General features: G+C 40.6%; 1 long non-coding RNA gene across 1 annotated transcript in view; it reads right to left on the reverse strand.

Annotated features, from left to right (window-relative positions):
• The window catches only part of LOC108407071 (uncharacterized), a 167,250-nt gene that overhangs the window by 29,765 nt on the left and 113,155 nt on the right, over positions 1-24,330 (reverse strand). Inside the window, exon 5 of the long non-coding RNA XR_001855631.3 lies at positions 20,088-20,153. This is a non-coding gene — a long non-coding RNA (uncharacterized lncRNA). The remainder of the gene's footprint in view (positions 1-20,087; positions 20,154-24,330) is intronic.

Below are 24,330 nucleotides of genomic sequence, written 5' to 3' on the forward strand. Positions count from 1 at the left end.
TCCTTATTTATTAAACAATTTTTAACATAATAATTAACAAGAGTATGAAGAGTACTGGAAGTATTTTAACAATAATGCAACATAGAGAATAACTTATGAAGCACCCCAGAATTTTAACTTCTCATTCCGAGTCCTGAGGATTGGAAATGCTGAGTGATAAAGCCTGAGGATGCTCCAGGACTGAGTGGGCAAATGGTGATGATGAAAAGGCGCGCGCTGCCTTTGCCTTACCCGGTCACAGTTCACCACCCTTAGCCGGGTGGAGCTTCGATCTCACTGCTCTCTGGACCTAATTTAACTGCTCCTTCATGAGGGAATAAGCATACCATACAGGCTACAGTTGTGAATCTTTCAAATTTTAGAAAAAGATGATACAGTTTTCTTTTAACTTATTTGTCCTCTGTAAGGTTTGGCAACCACGTAGCTAAAATGAAGAGACACTACAATTTAAGAATGGGAAAAGCCCATGCTTTTGGCCATGCTATTTTAGCCAAGCTATTCCTGCAGGTTTCACATACTTGACCTTTGATGAATGTGTCATCTCTCCAAAGAGCTATTCCTCATTCGACTTCAGTGTCTTACTTTGCTTGGACTGCCATAACAAATCTCAGGAAGGATGGCTTAAACAGCAAACATTGATTTCTCACAGTTCTAGAGGCTGGGAACATCAAGATGCCAGCCAATTCTGTTCCTGGGGGAGGCTCTCCTCTTGGCTTGCATCTTGCAGTGTCCTCACATGGCAGAGAGAAACAGAGACAGCAAGCTCTCTGGTGTCTCTAGTTAGAAGAACACTTTTCCCCTCAGGAGGGCCCCACCCTCATGACCTCACCCAACGCTAATTACCTTCCAAACTATCTCCCATCTCAAATGCAATCAAGCTGGGGGTTGGAGCTTCAACACATGAATCTGGGAGGACACAAACATTCAGTCCATAGCATCTAGTGTGGCTTTCCCCAGAACAGCACCAGCCCATGGAAAGGTAACCGGGGAAGGGTAACCGGGCAGTTCCCAGCCCTGAGCCATGGTGCTCCTTAATCCCCCGTGGGCACCAGCCCCTTAATGTCCTTACAGGGCTCCTCTCTGGGATTGGGCAGGCAATGAAGGGGGCAGTGCACTCCCCTGTGTTGTGGGCAGACCATGTGCAAGGGGCTTCACAAACATCGATTTTCATCCTTCCACCATCCCTGGTGGGAGCCCTCCTCTGTTTTACAGATGAGAGACATCTGGGTTCCATGTCACACACTAGACCTGGTTTTTTAAAGATATAATTCATACATCATAAGATTCACCCTTTTAGGAAGGCAGTACAGCACGGAGAAGATGAGTAATAACTCTGTAACATCTTGCTATGCTGATAGACAGTGACCACAATGGAGGGGGTGAGGACTTGATAATATGAGTGAATGCTGAAACCACTGTATTGTGTATACGAAACCATCATAAGATTGTATATCAATGATTGTTTAATAAATTAAAAAAAGATTCACCCTTTTAAAGTGTACAGTTGAGTGTTTTTTAGTATATTCAAAAGGTTGTGCAAACATCACTACCAAATTCCATAACATTTCATCACCCCCACAAAAACCCTACCCATTTGCTGTCATTCCTCATTCCCCCCATCTCCTATCCCCCAGAAACTGCTTATCTGCTGTCTCTGTGGAATTGTCTATTCTGTACTTTTCATATAAATGGAATCATACAATATGTTGTCTTTTAGGTCTGGCTTCTTTCACTTAGTACATTTTCAAAGTTCATCCATATTATAGCACAAATCACCACTTCATTCTTCTTTATGGCCAAGTAATGTTCCATTGTATTGCTCGACTACATATTATTTATCCATTCTTCAACTGATGGACATTTGGGTTGCTTCCACTTTTCAGCTCTTAATGAATAGAGCTGCTAATAACATTCATGTACAAGTTTTTGTGTTGACATATGTTTTCACTTCTCCTGGGTATATACATAGGGGTTGAATAGCTGGGTCATAGCATAAAACTCTCTTTAACTTTTTGAGGAACTGCCAATAGGCCTCCTTTTGAACTGCCTATTTTTAGTCTGTCTGGGTTCTTCCCACCATATCAATCAATTATCACAATTCCTCTCAACCTGTGCTACACATCCTAAGCACCTGGGGACTTTTAGAAACACACTGAAGCCAGGTGTCCTCCTGCAAGAGACTGTGACTTAATTGGTCTAGAGTGGGGCTCAGACACTGGTGTTTGTTTAAAGCTCTGAGTGGATTCTACTAGGAAGCCAAGGTTGAGGGTGAGCACATGACGCTTTAGGTATTCTAGGTCTGTGGACCTTTCAGCTGAGATCAGCCTCCCTCTTGTTAATAAAGAGAAATAAGTGGCTAAACCAGCCTGGGGAAGTGTTGTCTGTGTCTTGACCACATGTGATTTAAGAGAGAGAAGATGCACAGGTCTGTGCCAGGGGATCAGACGTGCCTTGGAAGCATGGTGAGACCACGGCAGGCCGGCAGGCCCCTTGGGCTCCCATGAGGGTAAGCGCACATTCCCTTTCTTGAGCTCCAGGCTGACACTGTTGTCATCAATCTCACAACAGCCCTCTGAGGAAGGGATGGCTGTGATGCCCATTTTATAGGTGAAAACTGAGGCTTGGAGAGCCAGAGTATCTCATGCAAGGCCTTCAAGCAGTGGAGTCGGGATTTGACCTAAGGGCATCTGGCTCCAGAGTTATCAGTCTTTGCTTTGTGATATTGACTCTATTTCAATAAATTTCAACAACGATGAGAAACATTTCTTCACCGTAATTATTGCATAAGTATCACCAAACACAGTACTCTATATGACCAAAACTGAAACACTCCAGTGAGAAATGAACCAAAGAGTTTGAGATTTGGCCAAAGGCACTAAGAAAATAAATAATGATATCAGAAAATTTCAGATATTCTGACTTCCAGACTTGCATATCTAGGGCACGAGATACATTTTCTCTGTACCCATGATGGACATATTTAATGTTTCTTTTCTTCTCTGAGGATGGGGATTCTGAGAACGCCCCATGCATGATAACATCACCTTGAGTCCAGGAGGAGTTCTGAAGGTTGAAAAGCCTGCTAAAAGTTTACCAGCACAGTGCAGCCTGGGCTGCTGTCTCCTTCCACCAACTAAACCATATCAGTTTCAAAACTGTCTCTCAGTAGCCTCTGATTTTATTTAATTTACTGCACTTGGAATTTGATAAGTTCCTGGCTAGCTTTCACATTCTTTTGCATCCTCGTAATTCACAAATTCTCTTTCAAGTTTTCAGTTCTTCGAATCTTCTAGTTACTCCTAGAGAAAAGCTGCCTTAGTGTTTTACTCAGCTAATGCCTCAAAAACATAGTCAAACACAGGGATATTCTCTTACAAAGAAATGTCACTGTGGTCCATACATGGAACATCTGACATTTTGGGAGGTCCAATTCTTTTCATGGGCCCCACTAAGGATCTACAGATGAAAGCGTGTCCTCACCCTACAAGAGCGCACATTTTTGGGGGAAGGACAGACAACAAGTAGTCACAAAATAATACAAGCATTCTGACGGAGGTGTGTGTAGGGTGCTCTCCATATGCATGATGGAGTCAGCTTGCATAGACTGAAGAAGCCAAGGAAGTTTTTTAACTGGGGGTCATGGAGCATGGTAAGTAAAGAAGAGGGACACCTGAATTCCAGGAGGAAAGAGGACGTTCCCAAAACATCAGCTGTGAGAGTGGATGTGATTGAAGCACAGATTGGGAGCATGGAGGGAAGGACTGTAGAAATGGTTGATCTTTGTATAGTCTTAATACAAGCCATGCACAGTTCTTCGTGCATGACAACTGCTAGTAATCCTCATGGCACTTAAGCAGTAGGTATTACTATTTATCCACTTTAGGGATGAGGATACTAGGCAGAGAGAGGTTATAATGCTCAATAAGGAATGAAACTAGGAGGCAGCCTTAGAGTTCACAGTTTAATTCTACCAGGCTGGTGTGGAAAGTATGTGTCAGATCCTGAATGGCTGTTAGTCCAACCCATTCATTCATTCATTCAACACATATTCATAGAATGCTACTATATGCCAGGCATGTGATGGGTTTGAGGACAGAAGAGACAAGGACCTTGAATTCTACTTTTAAGACAATGATGTAGGTAGGGCAGTGGGCAGGCTGCTATTTAATTGAGATGCAATGGAATAATAAGGAGACACTGCCTTCTGGGTGTTAGATCCAATAGGAGGAAATGCTATAAACATGGGAAATGTGCCAGCAAATAAATTCTGTTAAAATCATGAAAGAAAATTTTGGCTCAGCATTGGACCTAATAGAGGTAAATCTCACAATGTAGAAGTGGGTGGGGATTATAAAGAACATATTGTTGTACATAGAAGAGAAGGGATACAGTGTGGATGGAAATAGTTGATGCCAATGTAAAGGGAAGACAATTTGATATAGAGGGTTAAACGGAGCAGCGGGTAGGGCAGGCTTGCTGAGCTGGCAAGTGGCACCTGAGGCACCATTAACATCACTTGGGTCTCCGTCCTCATCCATCATGGCTTATCTCAGAACATTCGAGGACGTTGCAGACACATACTAGCACCTGGAGGCCAGCCCTAAAAATCTCTCTGGCTGACCGAGAGAAGCACTGACCTAAAGGAATATAGTTCTGAATTCTTCCAGGAACACACCCAGTTAGAATTCTCTGGTCTCAAGTGATAATGACTTCAGCAGACCAGGCGCAAAACAGATCTCCTCAGCTCCCGGCTGACTGACTTGCCCCAGAGTGAACCGCCTCAGCTCCGCAGCCTCCTCCAGAACTTGTGGTGACAGGAGAGGGCAACTACGAGGCGTGGAAAGCTTTGCTCTCACATGCCTTTCCAAGCTCTTTCTGGAACGGAAGCAGGGACAACACTTTAGGAAACTCTTTTCAAAGCAGATTTTTCGGCCTGACCAAGGGTATAATTTTTCCTCCAGGAAGTTAAGGCGCCTCGCACTGGTATAATCAGCTTTCCCCGGGAAGAAGCTGCTGCCCCCTGGGTGGTCACTGCTGCTGAAAAATTACACACAGATGTTTGGTGGGTCACTTCCCCATGCAGCCTGTTCTTTGTGTTTTTCCTCTTGGAGAGATGGGAGTGGGTTCAAGGCGCCCCAAATGGCAGGCCTACATACTCATCAACAACGTGTCTGTGTCATTTGCTGTTACACAGTCCTCTGAAAGTAATTGGTCACCCAGGGAAGCTACCAGTCCCTCTCATGTTGCTTTCCCCTTCTCCCAGCCACTGCCCCAGCCAATGGCACACTTGCGTCCTCTTATTTAAGGAATGATCATGGGAAAACACACATTTGTGAAATGCATAGTCTTAAAGCTGTGTTTTTATTTGTTATTTTGAGAAACAAATGTCAATGACTTTAACCTTTCAAATGAAGGGTAAAAGAAAGGGCAATGGTTTCTTTCCTAACATGGTGCTATTAGGCAAGGGTGATGGGGATTGATTCGCTAGTGCATTCACCAATTAACAGTAATTTTTGATCAATTATGAGTGGGAAAGGAATAGGGTACACTTTTACAAATAACTCACCTTTACAAATATCCTCCTACTTCTACTTAAAAAAAAAAAAAGACGTATTTACTCCAATTCCCCTCCAGATACTCTGTCCTGTTTCCTGTCATCTAAACAGGACTCCTAGCCCCAATTTCTCTTTTCTTATGAGCGTTATGCTACTTCAATTTATTTATCTAGCTATAAAACCCATTCACATGAAAACCTCCCAAGCACAAAATAAGTCAGCTCTGGTTCTAGGCTGAATCTAGTTTTCTTTCCAATCCTCCACTCTCATTTCATGATCATGTTCTAATTAGTCTTCTGCATCAGTTCAAGGCTGGCTTCTTTTCAGAGTTTATGGCTATGCTTTTCCATGGGGGGTCCTTAAACAGGCCAATAAAATAATAGAGAACACTGTCCACAACTTCATTCTGCAGCACAAATATTAATCTATTCTCAGCTGATATTTTCAGGCAGTAGCATTTTCTAGTATCAACAAGCCTGTCCAAGTCTGGTACAATGCCAAAAAAAAAGCATCATGATACACAGTTAAAACACTGTAGTTCCACTCTCTTTAGTCAGGACCAGTAAATAGAGCCTGTGTGCACGTGTATGCTGTGTACCCTTTAAGTCCACAAATGCCACTTAGTCATCTTGCACTTTTCTAATTGTGCTCACTGAATACATTCCTTCCCTAAGTGATAATAGTACATTAGGGTGATGGATTGGTTTGCAAGAGCATTCACTCTCCAATGGGAAACCCTGCCAGCAACATTTGAGTAATTATGGGGTGGAGAAAGGAATAAGTCAAAGTTTTAAAATCACCTGTAAAACATGCAGTTATTTCTTCCATCACCCAGTCCTTCTCTGGGTACTGTCCTATTTCCTGACTTCCTTTTACAAGAGGCCTTCAAAGTTTTGTCTCTACTTCCTGTTTCTAATTTCCCACCTCCCAATCTCATGATTTCCTCTAATTGAGCTATTGCAGGCTCTCTGCTGACCAAGGCTGTTCTACTGAAGGGTCACCTGCTACTTCCACATTACTAAATCTAATCTCACTTCTCAGTCCTCAGCAAGCCTGGCTCATTAGCAGCATTTTACAAAGCTCATCACTTAGTCCTCCTTGAATCACTTTCTTGACCTGGTTGCCAGGACACAATGTCATTTTAGTTTTCCTTCTGCCTCTCTGGCTGCTTCTTCTCAGGCTCCTTGCTGATCTCTCCTCCTCTCCCTGACATTTTCAAAAAATTGAGGTGAAATTCACATGACATAAAGCAAACCATTTTGAAGAGAACAATTCTGTGGCATTTAGTATATTAACAGTTTAGTATATTGTGCAGCCACCACCTCTAATTCCCAAACATTTCCCTCACCCCTAAAGCAAACCCTGTGCCCGTGGAGAAGTCACTCTCCATCCTCCCCCTGGTCCCTGGAAACCATTAATCTGCTTTCTATTTCTGTGGATATAACTATACTGGCCATTTCATATAAATAGAATCTTACAATATGTGACTTTTTGTTTTTGGCTTTTTTGACTTAGCATAATGTTTTGAGGTCCAACCATGTTGTAGCAAATGTCAGTACTAAAATTTCTTTTTATGGCTGAATAATACTCAACTCTATTGTTAGACTACAGCTTGTCTCATCTGTTGATGGACATTTGGATTGTTTGTGCATTTTGGCTGTTGTACACCTGACCTTTTATTATCAGAGCCCTGGGACTCAGTCCTCCCACCTCTTCTCTTTTTCCTTTCCACATCACTCTTCAGTGGGTCTCTTCCAGTCATGTGACTTCAGGTAATGTCTGTAGATAGTGTATCTCCAAGTCAGACTTCTTTCCCAAACTCCAAACTCTCATAATTTAACTGCCTGCTCAACATCCATTGTTGGGTGTCCCATAGGCATGTCAAATGCAATGTCCAAAATGGAGCTTTTAACATTCCCCCCACCTGCCATTTGCTGCCAATGCTGCTCCTCCTAGTCTTTTCATCTCAGTTCATGACAACTCCGCCCGTCTCTGTGCTTTGGCCAAAGAGCTGAGAAACATCCCCTATTCACATTTGATTCATCAGCAAATCTTATCACCTATTCTCATCACCTCCACTCTGACTACCTAGATCCACATTAGGTGGTCCAATCTCTTGTAGATTATTACAGAGGTCCCCTGGCTGGTCTCTCAGCTTCTTGCAAGACAGGGTTATAAAACATACACGCAACAGTTATACACTCAGGACAGTCTCTTTTTGGATGTTTTCACAAACTGTTAGCCTGTATCTGATTATAAAAAGTTTTTTAGGCAAAAGCACTATGACCTCCAGGAGAAGTTTAAGCCTATCTATTATCATCTGGTGAGAACATTCTCAACTGAAATAAGTATGGAAAAAATAACTTTGATTTATTCATTTTTATGTGTTTTTATGTTTTGGCTTTATTTTCCTTGCTTTCAACTCTTAAGGAAAAGAACATCAACATAAATTAAGTTTCTAAGGCTCACTCCAAGGGAAAGGAACAAGTTCTTTCTGTAATTTTGAGGGTAATCTCCCTCTATCCATTTTAATATACGGACTAACTTCTGATTCCCAGGCTGGTTTCTGATCCATGTATGGGAATTAGTTCCATGTTGCCTAAGAATTTAAAAGGACAATAAAATAACTCTACTGAACCCCATTCACAAATAGAGGACAGCATAGGAGCACTGAAACTTAGAACAGGGTTCAAATAGCATCAAACTAGTTTTCCTTGTCAAATATATAATTACACCAGTATTATTTTCAAGCAAACAAGATTTGTAATGTAGTATCATCGTCACCTTACCTTGCTATAAAGTTGTGGTTTTCAAATGGGAGCAATTTTGCCACCCAGGGGACATTTGACAATGTGTGGAAACATTTTTGGTTGTCACAAGGGGGAAGGGGGCTGCTGCTGGTATCTAGTGGGCCGAGCCCAGGAATTCTGCTCAACACCCTATGGTGCACAGGGCAGCCCCTCAGAACAAAGAATTACCTGACCCAAAATGTCAAGAGTGCCAAGTTTAAGCCACTCTGATATAAAGTTAAAATGTTTATCATTCCTTATAACCATGGGTTATAAGCCCAATTAAAAGAAATTTAAATTTTATGAGCAGATTTTTGGTTTTCAGACTTTTGGTGTCTTTCATTGAAGGCACAGCTTTTGCATTTTCATTTCTAAGCAAATTAGCATATGTCACTTTTAAAGTCACCCATGTGGTACTAAACCAACTTCTGGAAATACTCTGAGAAAAACTCAGTAGCAACTAATTTCCTGAAACATTAATCTGGCAGCAAACTGATGCTTCAGAGATGAATACAAATGCATGAGGGAAAGCACATTACACACAGTAGGTGTTGACAGTATCTAGTGATTTGTTGGCTCCAATTCGGAATGTCTTTTGCAATTCAAGTTTCTGGATGGTTTGTTAGAGCCTACATGTATCAACCTGAAATACTATTCAAATCCTTTTGGGCCTAGTAGGATCCCACACTTTCTATAAATAAAGGTGGTGTGAGATGACTTAGAAAGATTTCATTCCAAAATGTTCAAATCAATCTCTTTCTATTACAAATACAGGCGTAGGTATAGGTATAACTGTAATGACTGGGAAATCTTAAATTGGAAACCCCACGTGCACTGTATTCTTTACCTGAAGAGGCAAACTGAAACGTTATTAGCTTCCAGAACTGGATACTTGAAGGACTAATGAATACATGGTGCAACGTCTCCTCTTCTATTACAAATGACGAAAGAGAAGCTCCCAGAGGTTATGAGACTTTTACAAGGCCACAGAGCTAGTTAGTGGCCAATCCTGGACAAAAGCTCTGCTCTTCTGTTAGAGTATTCTGGGATTTTCCCAATAGATTAATCTTTCTGTGCTTGACCTGATTGGAATCAGACTTTCCGAAATTGCTGTGTAAAGTTGTCTAATTTATTGTGAGTCTATAAACTTAATACAAAACTCTGAGCAAGTTATTTACTCCCATCCTTCTATCTGAAATTAAAATCTTTCCACTAAGCATAGCACAATTCTTCTTTTAAGTGAGCTGAAAATTAGTATAATACAAACTTAATGCATGTAAGCTCTAATACTTAATATAGAATAACTGTGCAGTTAATGATTTTTTTGGGCTGTAATGACTTTTGAAGAGTTATATCACTCTGGGGACAATTTTTTCCCCAGAATATCAACTTTTTCATCCTAAAACACACTAAATAAATAAACTCTAAGAAGCAACATATCAATACTATTAATTTAGGCAATGACATAGTCACCAATTTACTTGACACAAACATATTTGGTCACAGAATATAATAATATGGAACAAATTTCATGTATACCCTGTTTGAATAAAACCAAAGAATTTTGCTGGGTCCTTACATCAAGCAAGAGGGACAAACAGGTTGACGGCTGTTGGCCACATGTGCCATTTTCCCATTTTGAAGCACAATCATATTTAACCTTAAAGTTTCTCTATAAGTATATTTCTGTGCTACAACTTTATTTATGTTTATTTTGAGTGTAATGCAAACATAAGCCTCAAAAGATTGGAAAATTGGTAAGGAAAGTGAGTCAGAAAACAAATGACACAAACCTTCATAACATATTTTCAGTACAAAATCTAATTTTGCATCTATCTATTTAGCACCTATCTACTCTAATTAATGGAAACTTTTTTCATTTAATAGTTTTCAGAAATGAATTAAAGTTGTAAGCAAAGAATGGAGTTGAAAGGGATTTGGGATATTTATCAAGCACCCTCCACACTTATAGTTCTATAGGCTACCTTTTCCTGTTTTCCAGTAGAACTAATTATTAAAACATTTGATTCCAGATCTTCTCTTTGCCTATCTTCTTTTCATATCTTTTCCTGCCAGCTAAATACTGAAGTGTTGTAACAGACACTTCAAAAATGCCTGGAGTCAGGCATGTGACTTTAATAGAAGACTCTGGCTAGAGATTTTGCAATGAAAACGAAATAATTCTGCATTCAAATGGAAATGGAAATATTTCATCCTGAATTATCTTTACAAGATGATTCCAGCTTTTACATAGGAAAATAACCGTTGAGATTTTTATCTGTGAATTTCTCAGGAGCTCCATTTTCAGACTATGTGGTCTATTTTAAACACGCCATATGGATTATGTACTCTAAGAACTACTTTGGACTAAAAAAACTGTGCAAACACAAACCACCCAGTTCTAAAGTCCCAGCTGGCACTTCTGTTACCCATAAGTGCTCTTTTCTGTTTATGTTTCTTACACCCACATGTATATATGTTTGCAGTTGGAATCCCTCACCCTTGTCTCTTAAAAATTCCTTCAGCAACAAGGCAGCCGAGAAAGGGACTTTGCTCCATTTCTGCAGGTCGATATTCAGTCCAGCAGTGCAGACTGCAGGCAGAGGACTGCCAGGAGAATGCATGGTCCAGAACCTTCTCCTCCCCTTCCTCCATTCAGATTTGCTTGTCTGGTGTTCCATTCCCCTGAGGCTTAACTCTGTTTCTGCAGATGCCACCTAAGCTGATGATGAACCAGCATTACCCAAAACCATGTGTCTTACTGCTGTGAATCTGAGTCCCATGGAGGAAGGGTCCCATGGATAAAGCAAGGGGAGTCAAAACTTCTCAAAATCTTTTATATCCACAGCTTTCTATGTTAACGTCCATTATGAATATCTTAGATGGGTCAGTGGAGTACCGATTTTTTTGTAATGTGTTTAAATATGGAACTCTCCCTAGGGTCCTTGGTGTCCTACAGGAAGAATAATCCACAGGTCTCAGTTTGGGAACTACCACTAATGCTAATAGCTTCAAGGAACATCTCAAGGTCTAATACTATATTCCAGGGCAGGAGTCTCAAGCAGGATGTGTGGGCTTCCTAGGTAACTGCTGGGGAAGCTATTTTTAAATAAGTGCAGCTATTAGCACATGTCAGGACCCACCACACAAGTGGTTGCCTATTTCAGCCCTGATAATGTACTCCCCTGTGACACAGTCACATTGTCACACATTTAGGAGTGACAGCAAGGACTTCAGGGATGATGAGACATGAGAGGTAATGCAGAAAGTAGATAGAAATTTTAACTGTATCACTTAAGACTTGTAAATTACAAATAGTAGCAATCCCTTTTGTCCCCCTAGTGCACAGTGATTACCTTGAGAGTGGGGCCTGTTTGTCCCTAGTTGTTGCCCTGGGCTCTAATACAGGGTCTGGCACATTTATGCATTCAAGGAATATTTGCAGATCAACTCAGTGATTCAGTGATCACCAAATTTGGGCATTCTTCTAAGTTTTCATATTTCTCCCTTCCTCTTTGCAAGTCTAATCCCATTTTCACAGATGATCATGCAGATCTATAGGTATGGGAATCAGAGAAGACATCTAGTCAGTTGGTCATTCCCTCTTTTCTGAAAGCTACCTACATTAGGTGAATGATCAGCTCTCTTATATTTAGAAACTCCAGTAAAAGAGGCTTCAAGGCATCCTTAATACTCTATTCCAGAGTTGCATGACACTCATGACTAAGAAAATCATCCTCAATCACACCTCCTATCTTGTGCAACTCTCTAAAAGGCACTTGAGGGGCAGTGGCCATTTCCCTGAAAGTGTCAAGTTCAACCATATTTTCCCCTAAACACTTTGGCAAAGCCACCAAAGAAGAAGATTTTTCTTGCTGCATAATTAGACGAAGGACATTCTCTGAAATCTTACTTCCATTCTCACCTTAAACACATACACATACACACAAAATATATCTGTATGCATGTGTGTGTATTTATATGTTTGTGTGCTTGTACTAATATCATCTGCCTAATCCCGTAGGTTCAAGACTTTAGCTATTTTCTTGTCCTCCTCCTTCTGAGAACTTTGCTCATTTCATTAGCCATTGAATTTGATCCATACTGTTCTGAAATGACACTCACATCTGCTGAATCCTCTCCAAATGTCTACCACTAGTTCCTGCCTTCCTTCTCTTTTATTTAGACTATGCAATAGGCTCCAAACTTGTGGAGAGATATTTCCAAAGTCCCCATCCAGTATTGCACTTGTATGGCCCTTTCTAAGTACTAGCGTGTTTTCCAGTATATTATGACTGCTTATGACAGTTCTGTGGACCAGGCACTATGGCCTCTGGGTGTGGATGAGGTCACTGTGACTGGTAAACAATTAGCTCAATGTCATCAGATAGCAATTTACTTCTCAACAAATCATATTTCCACCTACCTCATTTTTTGCCCTATGGACTTTATATATTTAAAAAAACATAATTTAAAAAATATAAACTTTGAAAGACTGCTAAGTAGGCACTTACTAAGTGGGAAAAGACAAAATTTGTCCTTACATATCATTAATAAGTGATTAATCATTAAAATCTTCAAATAAGTATGTAGTGATCAAAATTAAGTACATTTGACTTAAAACTAGTAAATTTACACTATAAAAAATGATGAGATACTTTTTGGTTAATTCCTAGGGGCATGTGAAAAGTGGCACATTACTGTGAAAGGGTTTTGATGATATTGCCTAATTGTTGGGGTTTATAGAACTACTTGCTGGCTGTAGACACTGTATTTGTCTATGCTTTTCTCCCAGCAGAGGTGACTCTTTGCAGTCACCCCTACTTGCCAAGCGCTGCCCAGACTCCAAGCCCAGCTCATATGCCATGCCTCCCTGCACCCCCAAGCTTTCCTGCTAACCCAGGAGGTTGTTTATAATGTTTGTAGTGTATTTATCAGATTGTAGCCAAAATCATGGTTATCTAGGTACTATCCTCCACCCTTAGAGAATCATTTGCTCATTCACTGATTCAATAAATAACCTTTCCCTGTTGCTGCCATGCCAAACGCTATTTTGGGCTCTGGAGTCAGAGTAGTAAGAAAGAAATTCTGCCTCAAGAGCACAATCTTGTACAAGCCCTGCTGTCTTTGTCATGTCACATATATGGATGAACAGTGCTGCTTGCTGTGGCCTGTCCAGCATGTCTGACTGCAGACTCCCAATCTGAAGTAGACACAGAGTACTGTTCCCTCTTCCACCTCTCTAATGTAGCCTGAAACTATAAATCCATCAGAGAGCAACCTTGCATTTCAGCCTTGCATTTAGCATCTAATAGTTAACTGCACTTCAAACAGAACAGTGCTTCTACTGAGAAAAAGGTATCTTTTACATGAGCCCAGCATTCCATTAACCAATGAAAGAAAGTGTTGTTTAAACATGCCATTTCCCCCTGAATTTTTCTCTTAATTAATTATTTAACAGTAGTGGAGTAGTGACACTAGTGGAGAAATCCATCACAGCCAGAGCTCTTTTCTGCTAATGAACTAATTGGAACTTCTTTTTTAGATTTATACGTATATAGGAGAGTGAGTTACTTTTGCAAAGTATACTGAGTTCAATATTGATGACAAGGGTTCAAGGCATCCTAGAACAATTAGGAACAATTGTTTGAGTGCTTGGTGCTAACTATAACTCTCAGTTCATCATTTATATAATAAACTCTTCTGGGTGCCTTTTTCCCCAACCAGTGGAAACTAACATACTAAGGAAAACAAAGAGAAACTGAGGAAACAAAGGGAAACCAACTTTCAGAACTTTCTTAGACCCTGGAAATTACAGACTCCACCATTACTTTTTGTCTTGGTCAATTCACTCAAAGCAGGATGTGAGACAGTTGTTGAGTAAGTACATAAATTCCAAATAAAAATAAGAAATTGAAGCCATGGAAGAAAGTAGAAAGAAAATGTACACTCATATATTTGATGGAACTAAACAAATGCAACTCTGAGATTCTTGATAGCCAAGGTAAAAAGAAAGTAATGACCAGTGAGTGAGTTCTTAGCAGAATGGACCACATATGTGTCTTCTCCTTGGCCAAACTCAACTGGAGATTGGATGGTAGCTGTTCATCTTTGCCTCCCCGTTGGTTAAGCTGGATCTCCCTTTGAAATTGGAGGTCTGGGATCCATTAAATTTTACCAAGTTTCTTCTGCAAGTGAGGACAGTATTGTGTTTGGAGCCTATAACTGGGATGCCTGCCTTCCTTCCTGACCCCCTGTAATCCATTCCTCAGAGAAAAAGTAAAGCAATCCCTTGAATGTAAATCAAAGCCTGTCTCTCCCATGTGAGCCATCCTCCCAAGGACTTCAAATGCCACATTTAGCATAAAGTCTAGACTCCTGGACTCGGACACCTGTGGCCCTACAAGATCTGGTCACTGCCTCAGTTCCCACTCTCCTCCCCTCCCTCATCTCTGCTTGTAGCACCGTGGTGTCTCTGTTTCTGGGCTACACCAAGCTCATTTCCTCCTCGGGGTCTTAGCTCTTGCTGTTCCCTCTGCCTGGAAAGCTCTTTCCTCCAATCTTCACATTGCTTCTCTATCCACTCAGATTTCATGCCAATGTTAAATTCTCAGGACACAAGCACTTTCCTGGGCATCAGAAAACCAGTCTGCAAACCACCTTTTAAAGATACTCCTAAGTATTACTTTGTTCGCCACACTTACTATGTGAAGTGATCTTGGTGCCTGTGTTTGTTGGCTCATCTGCCCGTGTCTTCACACTAGCATATAAACCCCCAAGAGAAGAGGCCCGCCTATCTTGCTACCTTTTCCATCCTGGAGCTCAAAGCCATGCATGACCCATGGTATGATGAACAAATCAATAAATGAAAGATAGTATACTACAAACTGAATTCATCATAAAAATGTATAAAATGAAAGAGAAATGTTAATGTGTTATGGTTAAATTATGAATCAGGATTTAACTGACATGAGAAGATTAATTAATACTGATGTTATTTGTGAATTTATTGACTTTTCAAAATATTCTGGGGTGACCATCAAGCTACCTGTTTTTCCACTGAGGTTTAAGAGATTTTTATGTCATAAATTCTAAATATTGGGATGGTCTAGTAGCAGGAATAATTAGTTGACTATACAGCATGCATTCCTTTTCTTCCTTGCTAAGGGATCCCTATTTCATTCAAACATCCCTTATTCCCATGCCAGCATGTGTTTCATGCTAGGGAAGCTGAACCTATTTTCAGCTCCACCTGTGGACCTGATTGATCTAGGGGTACCTTTAGTCCTCTCACCAATAACTGGGAAGAGAATGGGTATGTGCCCTTTTTATGGCCAATGAGAGGTGAGAGGAAGTCAGGGAGGGGCTCCTGGGAAAGGTTTCCTAATTCTTCTGGGAAGGCAACAGAAGAAACTGTCTCCCCTCTTTCTCTGGAAAGCATTATGCCTGTAGGTGATGCCCAGAACCCCTGCTGCCATCTTACCTGAAGTTAAACCAATCATAAAGATGACCTGGGCAAGTGGTGCTGAGAACCTGGATCCTTGCTGATATCAGGAAGTCACAGAATCAACCACCCTGAACATGGTTCATCTACGGGTGTTTCTGTCTGTGAGCTAATAGCTCTTTTTATGGTTTCAGTCAGCTTGACTGAGAATGTCCTGCTTCTGAATGCATGCTATTGACACCTTTTATCTGATGGTACTTCCTGGATGCATTCCTCTCCCATCTCTCCTAAAACCAGTTTTCAAATTATTCTTTCAAAATACAAAAAAACAAAGAGTAGCTCTACTGCTACATTTGGTAACCTGATACTTCAAAAGAAAAGCAAATAGTCTGGCATTTTGAAGACTTCAGAAGAGGAATGTCCTTTATTAACAAATTTCTGCAGGCAAACCTCACAGCTGCATGGCAATATACCCAGAGATAATAGCCATTAATCCTTGGGAAAAGCAATGTTTTTGAAGCTCAGACCACTTGAATGCACACATATCTGCCAATCTTGCACACAATTCAGGAAATTTTGTCTTTAATCCATCATTTCCAATTATAATCCAAGGTTCACCAGAGTAACCCAATACCCAATAAGAGAAATTTGAATATATGGCTTCAAAATAATATAGATTATAAATTATTTCCTTATCTCAATGTTTGAACTTCCTGTACTTATTCATCCCACAAATATTTACTGAGCTCCTATTATGTCCTAGATGTAGGAAATACAGAAATAAAAAGGGCAAAGTCAATCCTGTGAGAGGATCAGAGGCTATCAGCACTGTCCAATAACAGAACTTCCTGCAATGGTAGACATATTCTATGTTTGCTTCACCCAATACAGTAGCCATCAGCCACCTATAGCTAATGAGTACTTGAAATGTACTATTGCAACTTAGGGACAGACTTCTCACTTTAATTTTAATTAATTTAAATTTACAAAGCCACATGTACCTAGTGGCTACCATATTGGACAGCAGAAGTCTAGATGGTAAAGCAGACAAGAAAATCAAAGGTAATGACATGCTGTGATGAGTGCCACACAAAGAGATGTACCTGGCCCTGCAAAGGAGGACTCCAGCTGAAGGGCACACAAGTAATTTAGCCTGGGGCTAGAAGGCAGGAGAAGAAAACACTTAGAAGGAAAGTCGCTTCTTGAATGGAGCCCTAAGGGACAAAGAAAAGTTGATCCCTGAATCAGCTTTTTGTTTCTCTGAAGCAAAAAAATTGCATTAGAATATTCTACTTTGTCATGAAATTAACATGTTCCATTTTAGAGATCTATCTCCCATGCTCTAGTTCACTCCATACATTTATTACCTTGCATCAAGCATATTCATTGTCTAATATTTCAGAGCTTTACTGAATCACTCGCTGCACAGTAGATATAGAGGATCTATAGTCAACATGTTTATGTTAAATATGCAATACAAAACACCCACATGACAGTTTGAATTGGATATCTACTAAGTTGCTGCAGAGTGCGAACTACCAAAATAATTTTATTTGACCCTTCTGTGTGTTTTTCTCTCCTATCTATTCTAAAGGTTGGTTTTCAAATTACTATTCAAAATTCATATTTGACAAAATTATTTCTCCAATTATTTAAACAGTAAGCATGAGGAGATTCGTTTTTCTTCCTGTCCCTTACTGTTCACTGAGATGGTTGTTTCTGACCCTTGAGCTCCTTCTGAAGTCACGAGGCCCATGCCTTCTGAATGAGCATGGAGTGCCAACCCCTGGGAATTGATTCTAGGTCCTGTCATGCCCTCCATGCTCCCTAAACACGACCTTCTATTTCTCTCCAAGGAGAAGAGCTGGGAGTATCTGAGCATCTGAGTACAGTGGGCTTTAGAAGACTAATAGGCACAGAGTGAAAAGGACAGCTGGGGGTAGGGGTACTGCTGCCTGAAGAGCAAAATCACTGGGAGGTCCTCACAATGGGGAAACAGGGCGACAATGAGGAAATGTGTGTTGGAACTCAGATGGCAGCAGCAGGAATGGAAAAGCCTGAGGCAGAGGTGAGGAGACAACTACAGGTAGAATTATCAGGTTGGAAGGACAGGGAATGTTGGAGACAGAGGGGCCAAGATTTTAAAGTGGGGGACTGGACAAACAGTGTAGTTGTTGGTATAAAACATGCAAAGGGAGAGATGGCTTCTTTTGGTGGTAGGGTGAGATTTTGTGGATTTTTGGAGCAGTGGCCTATGACAAACGCAAATTTGAAGACCAGTGGTACAGAATTCAGAGACATCATTGAGGGATGTAAGAGACATGGGAAGGAGCGGGAAGTGAGGGAAAAGGAACTAGATGGGGAGAAACCACATAGATGAACTGATGCTCTTAGAGGTTTCCAGGTCTTTGAAGAGGCAGCTGAGGCCCAGATGAAGGTATTAAATGAGGTGATTGGAGCAGGAGGAAACTGGGGTGGAGGTAGATGAGAAACTGTAGGTCTGTGATTCCCACTGAATAGTGGAGAATATGTTCCAAGAGTGCTTTATTCCAGGAGAGGAAGCATGATCCAGTGGCTAAGACCACAGCCTCTGCCACCACTTACCCTGTTCTAGAATCTTGGCTCGGCCACCTCCTGGCTTGTGTGACCTTGGACAAATCATACTGTCCTTCTGTGCCACGGTTTCCTCTCTAAAATAGTAACAGCAACAGTGCTGTGTGTGTCATTGTGAGGATTAAGTGAGTTAGTACATGTAACGTATGTAATATATAGAAGAGGTAGGAGAAGGCAGGTGATCCTTCAGAGCTGGAGGAGGACTCTGAGTGGCATTGGTGGCAGGGAAAGCCATCAGAGGTGAGGTGAAGGTGGTGGCCCATGAAGTGCTGGAAGTTGAGACACTGGCAGACACTGCTGTTGGGAATGTCTTCAACATGAACGTTGAAGTAAATGTGAGCCAAGGTAAGAAAGAGTGGAAGGAAGATCATACGCCTCCGTGGTGGAAGATGGGTGGCACTCAGAATTTTAACATCAACATCTATTATCAATCAAATATGGCAGCCTTGACGGTCAGCAGCTTATGTAACCCTTACCTCGTCTTCTGCTCACAGCAATCTTGCGAAGTCAATGTTTCCCTCCTCTTTAGAAAGGAGAAATTGTCACTCAAGCGCCTTATGTACAATGCCAAAGCTGCCACAAAGAGCCGCCGTGGAAAAGGGGCCCTGAGAACCCGGGCTTGTCTAACTCCCGACAGGGGGAAAGGGGCAGCGGTGGCAATCGCTGGACCTCCAAGGCAGAGTAAGCGTGGGGCTAAGATGGTAATGGAGAGGGGAAGGCAGGGAAGAGGAGGAGGCGATTCCGCAAGACTGAAGCACCGTCGACACTGGTTTCTGCATCCACAAAATCAAGAGCACCGATCGTTTGACATTGCCTTTCTGCTATTGCGGTTGCCCACTGAACTGAGCAAGCCTTTCGCTCTTTTCTTTTTCTGGAAAATAACGACCATTCAGGTTGGGCTGAGTGTCTGACAATGTTTTATGTAGTCTTATTTCCCAGCCCGAACTATTCCCCATGTAATAGTTCCATATTCCTTTTGGAATGTGTAGTGCGATATCCCTCCCTCCCTTCTAGCAACCTGTCTTCTATGATATATACCATGTCATCCCTTTAGCAATTGGGAAATGCCTTTCTGGAAGCCGGTCTCTTGGCAATTGATGCATTAATTTTCCATTAAAGAGAGTACTCATGCATTCACAGCGAATTGCAGGCTTAAAGTGTTTGCTAATGATCTCTGGTTGCTTGTCAAGCAGAATCTCTATCTGAACATGAAAATACAACATTAATACGATTTGCAACCCATTCACTGAATTCCTAATTTCCTCCAGCAACACAGAGGGATTTTTCTCCATGCTTAAAATCCGTTACAGGTGCTTACTGCATTTGGGCTCCTTTGGAGGTACATCTTCTAAGCCTGACACAGGAAAAAGTTTAAAAATGTTCTAAATGAGTAATCCCCCTACCCCACAATCTTTTAACTCTGATTTATTCCTAAGCTGAAAGTATTCATCACTAGTTGGGCTAAAATAAACTAAGTCTTATGTCATATAATTAAATTACTGGCAGAAATAAAATCTAAAATTCCTCCAGAGTACTTCACATAAACATCAGCAGAATAATTGGGTTGAGGTAAAATATTTTGTTGAAAGGCCAGAAAAAAACGTCACCTGAAGGAATTTGTTTCCCTAATCTCTGACAATGTTTAATTTTCTTTTCATGATAATTATAGAAAAAAATTTCACTTGCCTGTAAAATCCTCTCTTCTTTCAACTCCTTTTCACTTCCTTTCCTTTCCCATATCCTTGCCAGGAACTGGAAATAAAAACAGAAAAACGTTTAAACTTTTAGCTCAACAATAGCCTCTCAAGATCTGGCTAAAGAAATAATGCATTTACTTGGTATTTATAGCTTCTAAATTAAAATTCTAGAAAGAGGCAGTGTTATATTTCCATTCTGTACATCTGATTTTCCTTTTAGTTGGCCCAAGAACAGACTAAATTATCCCAAAGACTTTTGTGCAACCAGGTTACATTAATTTGGAGAATAGTGATTTCAGTTTAATTAAATAGCCTTGAGGAACACACACACACCCCGGCTCAGTCACTCTGTACTTTTGCCCATTCCGCCCACTCAAGAACTTGTAAGAATGACATCAGCTCCATGTCGGTTGGGAGTCTGCCCTGTCTTTCAGTCACTTGAAATTCCAAATGATACAGTCATTTTGGAAGCCAGAATTGCAGTGTCCATACCACATGGAAAAATTTTTGGCCAGCTTTTTCAGGGTTTACTACAAAATGAACAGTAAGTCAACACAATAGTGGTCCATGAGGCAATAAATCTTTCCTCTAAGACTTTATGTTATCATTTCCATATTTACTTCTAAGTTTTAAAAATTCTCATAACCACCTCTTCCCATTTTCTGTTGAGCAGCAATTTGTAAATTATCTAGTGGGTTAATAAAGTTCCCTTATTTTTCTCACAACCCCTTTAATTGTGCCAGTATTTTTTAGGCAACTCTCCTTTCTAGATGCAGGAGAAAAAAAAAGCAAAGATTGGACTTGGACTGGGAAAATTTGGGATGAACCCCAACTCTGCCATTTATTTGCCACATAGACTGTGACTGGTTCAATAATCCCTCTGAGCCCAGTGGGCTTATCTGTGAAACAATCACATAAACACCTATTGTACAAGCAGAGGATTGATAGAAACAGTAGTTTTAGAAGAAGCTTTCTAACTGTCGAGATGCTGCATATAGGTATTTTTTATTCAGACGCATATGTGTGATGGGGAATATTTGGCAAAAGAACGCACTGGCCTTCTCCCTCTAGGAAGAAAGGGCGCTGTCTCATGTAGCAGCACTTGGTGCTCTGAGACCAATGTCTTCCCGCTCTGATCTGCAGAAAACTCTCCTTCTCACCATCCAGAACTATCCTAGTCCCAGTGCCCAGACCTACACTCCTACCATTTTAGAGCTCACAGCCTACTGATAACATCTCCCTACAACTTCAAATTCTCTCATCTCTCTGTCCCTTGCCTTCCCCTCTCCTGCCCCTTTTCCTCAAGGCTCCACCTCCCTTTCTGGCCATTCTAAAGGAAGGTAGGTCACTCCTTGCTGCACCTCCCATCACTTGGGGATGGGAGCAGAATGACTAGGACACAATGTTGTATTCTTTACTCTCGTCTGCTGCTTCTAGGTTCCTGTCCCACCATCAACATGCGATGATATTCCTAGATTTTGCCATATGCTTATCCATCTTTCATTCTGAGACAATTGCCTGGGTCCTTGAAGACACTGGGCATCCACCACAGTCTTCCCTTTCAGCATCTGTCATCCTTTAAGTTTCTAACAACCCTTTCTGATAGATCCTTGTCCTTTAGGGCACTAAGAATACAATTCTTTGGCATTTCCCCTCTAAGGAAGCATTGTAATATACTTGACCATTTATTGCTACTGAGATCTCAAATTGTGAGAGCCCCATAATAGGCCACAGCCTTGACTTTTCAAGTCTTTCAAACCCTAATTCATGTGACATCTCCTTCCCCATCATGACATCCACTTCCTCAACTCCTCCCTGCTTTCCCAGTGGGTAGCCAACTATGGTCAGATGAACATTAGCCCTCCAAAGATGTCCATGTCTGATTCCCTGGAACCTGTGAATATGTTACCTTATATGGTAAAAGGGACTTGCCGAAGCGATTAAATAAAGGATCTTTGGATGGGGAGAGGATCCTGGATTATCCCTGTGAGCCCAGTGTAATCATGAAGGTCCTTACAAGAGGGATGCAGGAGGACCAAGGTCAGACAAGAGGATATGAGGATAGGATTGGAGATTGGAGGGACGCAGCCATGAGCCAACCAATGTCAGCAGCCTCTGGAAGCCAGAAGAGGCAAGAAACAAATTCTCTCTTGGAGCCTCCAGAGGAACCAGCCCTGCTGACACCACAATTTCAACCCAGTGAAACTCATTTTGGACTTGTGACCTCCAGAACTATAATAAATTATTTTTTATTTGACCCACTAAGTTTGTGGTAATTTGTTACAGCAATGATAGGAAACTAGTACACCACCCATGCAGCTGAATGGCCTCTTAACCCAGTTCTGAGAGTGCCAATACTAAATAATTTCAGTTTTGCTCTTTTTCTTTACCCTAGAATTCCTCTTGTTTGGGACCTTCCTGGATTCCTGCCGTGCCAGTCCCTAACCTTGATTGAATTCTGTCCTAGTAATGGATTTTTGCATGCCTGCTCAGCAGTTGCTGAGTGATGTCGGCGTAGATTCCAGACTAATTAGGATCACTTAAAAATCTCTGGATTTTAGATTTTTGTTCCTTTAAGATTTCTCACTAGTGGCTTAGTAGCAGATGCTACAAATATTTCTGCTCTGCCTGGGATCCCAAATCTACCTCCTCTTACTTCACATTTGGATGAACCCACCTTTACTGAGAAGATTGAGCTCATCTACAGCCTTACCGCTTTCCTTCTATTTTTAGCTACCTCTTTTCTTCCCTCTTGTCTGAAAAGCAGTGCTCTTTCCCCTTCTCGAGTCTGCATTCTCTCCATGTCCCCTGGATCCCAGAACATCCCACATATTCCTCAACCTCACTCTATCCATTAGCTTCTGTCATTGGAGCACATAAAGAGGGGTCATTAGTTCCACTCCTGTGCGCAGAGAAGCAACATCTAAACCACCCAGGAAAAATCATTCTCTAGTTTTTTCCTAAAGATCTCCAGAACCAGAAATCCATATCTTCTCTCTTATTTCCTTTTGTATTGTTTCTTTTCCTTAAAACTCAGGAAGTTCTCAAGTGGGAAAGAACATTCAGCTATTCTGCCTTTTAGAGATGCACAAGGGAAATGACAGACATAATGACAGCAGGAATTCTCTGAGATCATGCAAATTGCAAATATATTTGTAAATATAAAATGATGCTTTGTCTTGATTTGGAAAACAGAGTCACTCTTCCCATGAGTCCTACAGATGTTTATTGAATTAAATGGTCAAAGCAACTCATTGAAATGGAAATTTTCCATGAGCTGATCATCATGGGCTGTACAACTTTTACCGCAAATAGCTGGATCTACCTTCAGGTAAGAATCTCTCCATCTTTGTCTCCATAAGTTAGCTACAAAATATTATTTTCATCAATGTATAACTTTTATCATATGGCTTCTCATTGTGGAAAACAGAATTATGTGCCTTCTATTGCTGACACTAATATGTTTCAAAACCTCACATGATAGTTCCAACAAATTTTGCTGGCAATCAAAGTCCATGGATGAAGAGAAAGAAGCATAAAAGGGAAAAGTTATTTTAAAAAAACCACACAACTGACTTTATGTAGATGTAAAAGATGTCAACATTGGGGGGAAAATCTTGCTTATTTTAAAATGTCTAACATTATTCTAGCCAAATAAATACAGAACTAAGCTCTTGCAGAAATAGAATCCTTGTGGAAAAGATACAGATTTTTTCACATAGCTATTTACTCTTTGCTTAAATTAATTGCATGTGTATGTAAAGTACACAGACTTATAATTTTAAAAACACATTAAGTATATTAAACTTCTCAAAATTTATATTTTCAATCTATGAATTTACATATATGTGAAATATGCAACCATTTCAACAATACTACCAGCATACAATTAAAATCCCAAATGTAAGATATTAAAGATATAATGAAGTTTATATAAGAGAAGTAATATGGAGTAGTGAAAAGAAAGTACATGTATTAGTCAAGACGATCTGGGTTTGAATCTTTTTTACTCACTATATAAAATTTAACAAGTTCAATTCCATTAATTGATTATAGCCATTAAATAATTCCATTAAATTGGCTACAATAAGTTTAGAAAATATGAATGAATGATAGACATAACTTGGCAGGGTTAATAGCCAAGTATTTGAAACCAAGAAGCCCTCTAAGTGTATCTTACCATGGTTATAAATCAAAGAGAAAAGGTAATTGTTCAGGAGATGTACAACTGT

Source organism: Manis javanica, chromosome X (genome assembly GCF_040802235.1).
Source record: "Manis javanica isolate MJ-LG chromosome X, MJ_LKY, whole genome shotgun sequence".
Lineage (NCBI taxonomy): Eukaryota > Metazoa > Chordata > Mammalia > Pholidota > Manidae > Manis > Manis javanica.